This window comes from Ursus maritimus, unplaced genomic scaffold, assembly GCF_017311325.1.
Source record: "Ursus maritimus isolate PB19 unplaced genomic scaffold, ASM1731132v1 scaffold_3, whole genome shotgun sequence".
Lineage (NCBI taxonomy): Eukaryota > Metazoa > Chordata > Mammalia > Carnivora > Ursidae > Ursus > Ursus maritimus.
This window is the reverse complement of record NW_024425563.1, coordinates 41155804-41162067: the sequence shown is the minus strand read 5'-3', so window position 1 is coordinate 41162067 and position 6264 is coordinate 41155804. Positions and strand designations below refer to the sequence as shown.

The following is a 6264-nucleotide window of genomic DNA, read 5'->3' as shown; positions in this document are numbered from 1 at the left end:
TGTTGGGGTTAAAAACTGGAGTAAGAAGAGGCCATCCAGGCTGTGCCAGCCAAGGACTTGTTGCCATGAGGCAGTCTGCCACTTCCCAGCATCAGCCAGAGAGTCACAGAGGAGGAGGTAAGAGACTGGCAAAGGGAAAGCTGCCTCGCCAAGTCGGTGAGGGGCTGCTGTATATTTATAGCTTGAGAATGATGTGTTCTCTCTCTGAGAGCACATGCAAAGCACACACTTTCATCTCTAAGAGACATGTCTCTTAGAGATGCAAAGTGCTCTCTCTGGAGCACCTCTGGTCTCAGTTTACTCTTCCTGATGTATGTCACACTGCTCTGTTTATAACTTTGATCAGAAAGTATTTGTTGAGTGCTAATTATGTGTCACACACTTGCCTTCCTCTGAGGATATGGTGATAAATAGGATTTCCTTGCCGGGGATGAGCATTCAATTTAATGGGAGAAGTGACCATTTCTATTCAGATTGATGAATACTTTCACAGAGGAAAGCATAAGGAAAACATCCAGGCTCACCAGGGGTGGCAACCATCAAGGAAGGCTTCCTGGAGGATTTACTGCTTAGTCCCATCTTGAAGGACAATAGATAAAGAGCAAAGGGGAGCATGAAAGAAGTCATGGTGGCATGGAAAAAGTTCTGAGTCAACTGCTGCAGTACCGATGTACGTGATATTTTCCTATTTCTTTCCTTCTGTCAGTTAGATACCTTTAGTTTCAAGCTGTATAAAACCCAACTCAAACAAGCTTAAACAATAAATGGACAACTAAACAGATGTAGGAGGGAAAAGGGGGCCATAACTACAGAAAGAGTGGAGACTTTCAAAATCTTTAAAAGTCTTAAAAGAAAGTTAAATGAAGTCCTCTACTTTCTAGAAAATACAAATTAAGAAAATTGACAAAGAAATAGCAAATCTGAATATACCCTGAACTCTTAAAGAAACTAAATAGACAATAATAGACAAAAATCTCCTTGGCCAAAAGGGCATCAGATGGTGTTATTAGAAAGTTTTACAAAACTTACAAGGAACAAATAACTCTTATTTTATATAAACTGATACTCTTCTAATCAGTGGCAGCAAACCATATAATTTATTCCATTAAGACAGGAAAATCATATGATAAAATCCAACAGCCATGGTATGAAGCCCTTAGCAAACCATGAATTAAAGAGAACTTCCTTAACCTGTCAAAAACCAAGAACAAATATTATATTTGATGGTGAAACATTAGACATTGTCATTGTAAATCTGGGCACAAACAAGGAGGCCTGTTATTACCTTTCATAGTCCCCATGGTACTGAATGTTCCAGCCAATGCAATAGGACAGGGAAAAAAATTAAAGATCTAGGAATTAAAAGAGACAAATTACCATTATTTGTAGATTAAACAGAAAACAGAAGAGGATTACAGATTAACTATTAGAACTAAACTTTTAACAAAATTACTTGATGCAGGATCAATATACAACAATCAACGATAGCCCTATGTGCCTGAAACAAATTAGAAAATATACTAGAAAAATGTATTGTACCAAAAAAACCCCTATAAGTTGGCTAGAATTAAATGTAATAAAAGTTATGAAAATCTTCTATAAAGAAATATAAAATATTATTGGATGGCATGAAAGATAACTCCAATAAAAGGAGAAGTATGTCATTTTTACAGACAAGAAGAATCAATATCATAGAAATGTAAATTCTCTCTCAGGTTAGCAAATGAATGCAATGAAATTCCAAGTAAAACACCAGGGTGTGTGTGTATATGTACATGTATATATATGTACACACGCAATACAGATATTTTTCCCCCATAACATGCCAGCTGAGCCTAAAAGTGATAAAGACACAGGCCTAGAATATCCAGGCACTTTTGAAATAGAAGAAAGTGTGGGAATTTTCCGTAAAGAGATATCAAGGTTTATAATAAAGCCATCACAATTAGGACAATGTGGAATTTGTATGGATTATACTAGAAAGCCATAAACAGACCACCACAAATTCCTAGAAACATTGCCTATTAAATATGTAATTATAAATCACTGGAGTAAAGATATTCTATTCAATGAATATTGCTGGGCCAGTTGGTTATTCATACAAAAAGAAATTGGATCCTTACCTTAAATAATACACAAAAATAAATTCTAGGTGAATTAAAGAACCAAATGCAAAAAGTAAACCATTTAAAGATGTGTTTATTTATTTGAGGGAGAGAGAGAGCACAAGCAGGGAGAGGGGCAGAGGGAGAGAGAGAGGGGAAGTAGACTCGCTGCTGAGTGGGGAACCTGACACAGGGCTTGATCTCGGGATCCTGAGATCATGATCTGAGCTGAAACCTATAGTTGGACACTTAAACAACTGAGCCAACCATGCACCCCAAAAGTAAACCATCTAGAAAAAAACAAAGAAAAAATTTTTGACATGGTTATAGAAAAGAATTTCTTAAATAAAAATAAAGCAGAAACCATTTTTTAAAGTTTGATAAATGTCACTGCATTAAATTAAAATATTTTTGTATAGAGAAATACACCATAAATATAACAAAAGATATTATGTTTATATAGAGAAATGGGAATGGGAAATTATAGTTGCATATATACAACCTTCAAAGATTAGTTTTTAAGGCAAACAAATCAGAAACAATTTAAAAGTGTTAGTGTACTTTAATCTCAGTAAATATTGGTGCATCCTAGAATGGAAAACTATTCAGTATTGATGTTTATTGCTACCAATTCATTTTTTCCCTATTTTTAAAAAAGAAGCATATAAGGCAGAAATTAGTATATTACCAACTTGTATGCCTAAGGTAGGTGCCTGTGTTTGTGTGTGTATAGGACCAGGTCTTCACTGAGGATGAGGAACTTCAGGGTGACAAACCCAACAATTTTGCTCAGGACTGTGTAGGGAGCAGCCATGTCTTCCAGACAAGGAAGTGGGTGGGCTGACCCTCAATCAATCACAGAGGGAGAAGGACTTCCTTGGTGTGATAGAGGGGTCCTTTTGCCTAGCAGATGTGCCTGCATGGAGAGAAGGCCGGAGTTACCCAATTCATTTTGAGTTAAGATGCTTGTTTTTGAAAGTGTTTTCAGTATATTTGAAATTTTTCAAAATTGAGAAAGTTTTAAAGGAGTTATAATGAAAAAGATCCAATTTAAAATAACTCAAAACTTCAGAAGTTAGTAATAAACTTCCTAAGAAATGTGTAAGATTTCTAAGAACACCAGAACACCTACTCAGGAGCTTAAAAGAAGATGGTTAAGGGGTACTTGGGTGGCACAGTCAGTTAAGAGTCAAGTCTTCATTTTGGCTCAGGTTGTGATCTCAGGGTCATGAGTTCAAGCCCTGTTGAACTCCTTGCTCAGCATGGAGTCTGCTTGGGATTCTCTCTCCCTCTCCCTCTGCATTCCTTCCCCTGCCCCCGGCTCTCTTTCTCTCTCTCTCTCTCTCAAATAAATAAATAAATCTTTTAAAAAGAAAAGATGGTTAAAATGAAATCTCAGGCTGAGGCCCAATAAATAAAATAGATGCTAGTATTTGCTGTGCAAACAGATCATGGAATCGATTTATCAGGCACAGGTTTATGCCAGACACCCCACAAAACATTTCATGCACATTGTCTCACTTAATCCTCCCCTTCACAAAGCAAGGACTACCCCAATTCCTGTTTTACTTATGCTCATATGCAAAATACCATGGAAGGTTGAGGTTCTCTGTTCATGATCTGAGAGCCAGAAAGTCATGGAGTCTGGGTTTGTAGCCCAGGAATTCCTGGCCCCAGAACCTAGGATCTTTGCTGCACTGTAAAATCTGTCTCATTTAAGTGGAGTAGGGTCCTGGAACCCTGTCTCTTAACATCCCTTTGCTTCCTAGGAGTGAGGAACTAGTTCTGCTAAGATGGAAAATCTGTGCAGTTCTATACACACTTAGCTGATTCGTTGTTTCTTATATACTGTTCTGCTCTCCTCTATTTAAGTTCCAGCCAGTGTCTTTGTTGCTAAGCAGCATGGGGGTGGCAGGAAGAAACAGGTGAGAGGATCTCAAGGGGGAAGATGAGACAGAGGCAAAGGGTGGGTCCAGGTTCCCCTCTCCCCACGCAGGGAATGCTTCTGGAGTTAATTGTTGAAGCCTTTGTGATTTTGGTTTTGTAAAAAAGGTGATTTCCTGTCCCAAATGAGAGGGTAAGAAACCCTAGAATCCAACACACTGAGGTTCAAGTCTTATCTCTTCCACACAGTAATGTATGAGCTCAGGAAAGTTACTTAGCCTCTCTGGACCTCAGTTTCTTTATGCCCCCAAAAAGGTAGTCAAGGTTAAATGACATAATGCAGAAATAGTGCATGACACAGAACTTAGCGTATGATAAGCCCAAATTGTGTCTCACCTATCATCACCATTGTCACTGTAGTCATGCACCATCATTTCTCAGAACCAAGAGGCCACCCCCAGAATCTTGACTCTCGAGCCTTCCTGTCACTTTGGCTACGGTCTCAGCTTGGCCAAGTTCCCCTCAGCAGTGACTCACGATAGACCAGGGCCCTGGGAAATGCCCACTCCATCAGCCGTTGCTCCCAAAGTGCAGGACAGAGTTGTTTGTGGAAGCCTGAACGAGAGACTGATGACTCAAGATAAGATAGGCAATCAGCTTGGACTCGCCACTGCAGACTTCTGGTCTACTTGTAAAATTAGTCTTGTCATTTATTTGACAGTCCCCAGGATTGCACAGAGGGGGAGGAACCAATAAAGTGGAGCCCCCAGCACAGTGTTCCTGATAGCCTCAAGTGTAGACTTTGCTGTTCCTGGGCCCCCCAGGCCTAGACAAGCCCTTCACCATCCTAGCTGTCTCCAGGCTCACCATTCATTTCAGCCAATGTTTGTTGAGTGACTCCTAGGAAGGAAGGGGTCTAGGTGGTCTTCCTCTTTAGAAGACAGCAAAATATTTCCACATCGCATGGATTCAATCCAGTTCCAAAATTTTCACTCAAAACAGAAATGTCCCATTGTGGTGCCTCTAGCTGCCAGCTGCCCTTTGGTCTTCTGCTCACTAAGTGGTCAGGAATGCAGCCTTGGCCAGCGAAAATCTGGGTTCAGAGGCTGACTCAGCAGTTTGCATGCTGTGTCAGCCCTCCGAGCCCCAGTTTTCTTCTCATCCTGCTACCAATTTCACAGGACTGTGGTGCTTAAATGAGATGGTGTGCAGAGCATCCAGGAATGCATGCCCCTCATTAAACTAATCCCAAGGAAAATATCTGGTAAAGCAGAAGACCCTTCAGTCACTTTATCTACTTTATAGAGAGTGTTTTCATACAACAGGTCGCCTTAGCATTCCGATACCACAGCCGTGGCGGGGGTGGAGGGGGGAGGCCCCAGGCCGGTCATGGCACATGGCAAGCCTACCACACCAGTGCACGGCCTCTGCAGCCTGCTGATCAGGGAAGGGTTTCTCCACTCACCTTACGCTCAGGTGTGGTTCACCTGCCTCTGTGTTCTCAGCATGGGGAACAGAGCCTGCCACAAATCTGGCACCTCTGTGAATATCTGCTGAATGAGTGAGTCAAAGAATGAAGGATAAAAAATAGCAAAACAACGGGAGGGAAAAAACTAGAATCCCATTGTTTGTTTGTTTGTTTTTTAAGATTTCATTTTTAAGTAATCTCTACTCCTAGTGTGGGGCTCACATTTACAACCCAAAGATCGAGAATCACATGCTCTCCTATCTAAGCCAGCCAGGTGACCCGAGAATCCCATTGTTTGACTGTAACTGCGACTTATTCTTTAAGAGCCGACCAACAACATCTCTCCTAGCTTTCCTGGCTTCCTCACCTTGTCCCACCCCTCACACCATGCCCTTCCCGGCCCTTTCCTCCCCCTCTCTCCCATCTCTCGCTCTCCCATGATAGAACACATTTGTCTCTTTTCTCGTAGAAAACTTACAGAGAGACTTGAAGGGGATGACATCCACTAGGCGTGGATAACAGCCAGGTAAATGCAGTGTCCTCTTCTTGCTGACCCATTGCCAACTCAACCGTGGCAACGGAGGGCCCTCCCTGACGCCAAAGAAACAGAATAGCAGGAAGAGGGCATACCTAGGGATGCAAGCCTAGAGACAAAGGGTAGAGCCTGATTAGAAGGAACACTGAAGAGTGTTTAAAGAGAGAGAACAAGAGGTATCACTGTGGAGAGCCTACTCTGCCCAGCCAGGAGGCAGAGGCCATGAGTGGCATTCCTATCGCATAAACCAGTGTTCTCAGACTGTAGTGTGC

General features: G+C 41.5%; 1 long non-coding RNA gene across 1 annotated transcript; it reads right to left on the bottom strand.

The window, feature by feature from the left end:
* Nucleotides 1-1074: 1074 nt before the first annotated feature.
* LOC121105927 lies at nucleotides 1075-6036 on the bottom strand. The gene is made up of 3 exons (XR_005838669.1): nucleotides 5936-6036; nucleotides 1286-1352; nucleotides 1075-1191 (listed from the first exon to the last, which is right to left on the bottom strand). It is a non-coding gene; the product is annotated as an uncharacterized LOC121105927 (long non-coding RNA).
* Nucleotides 6037-6264: the final 228 nt, after the last annotated feature.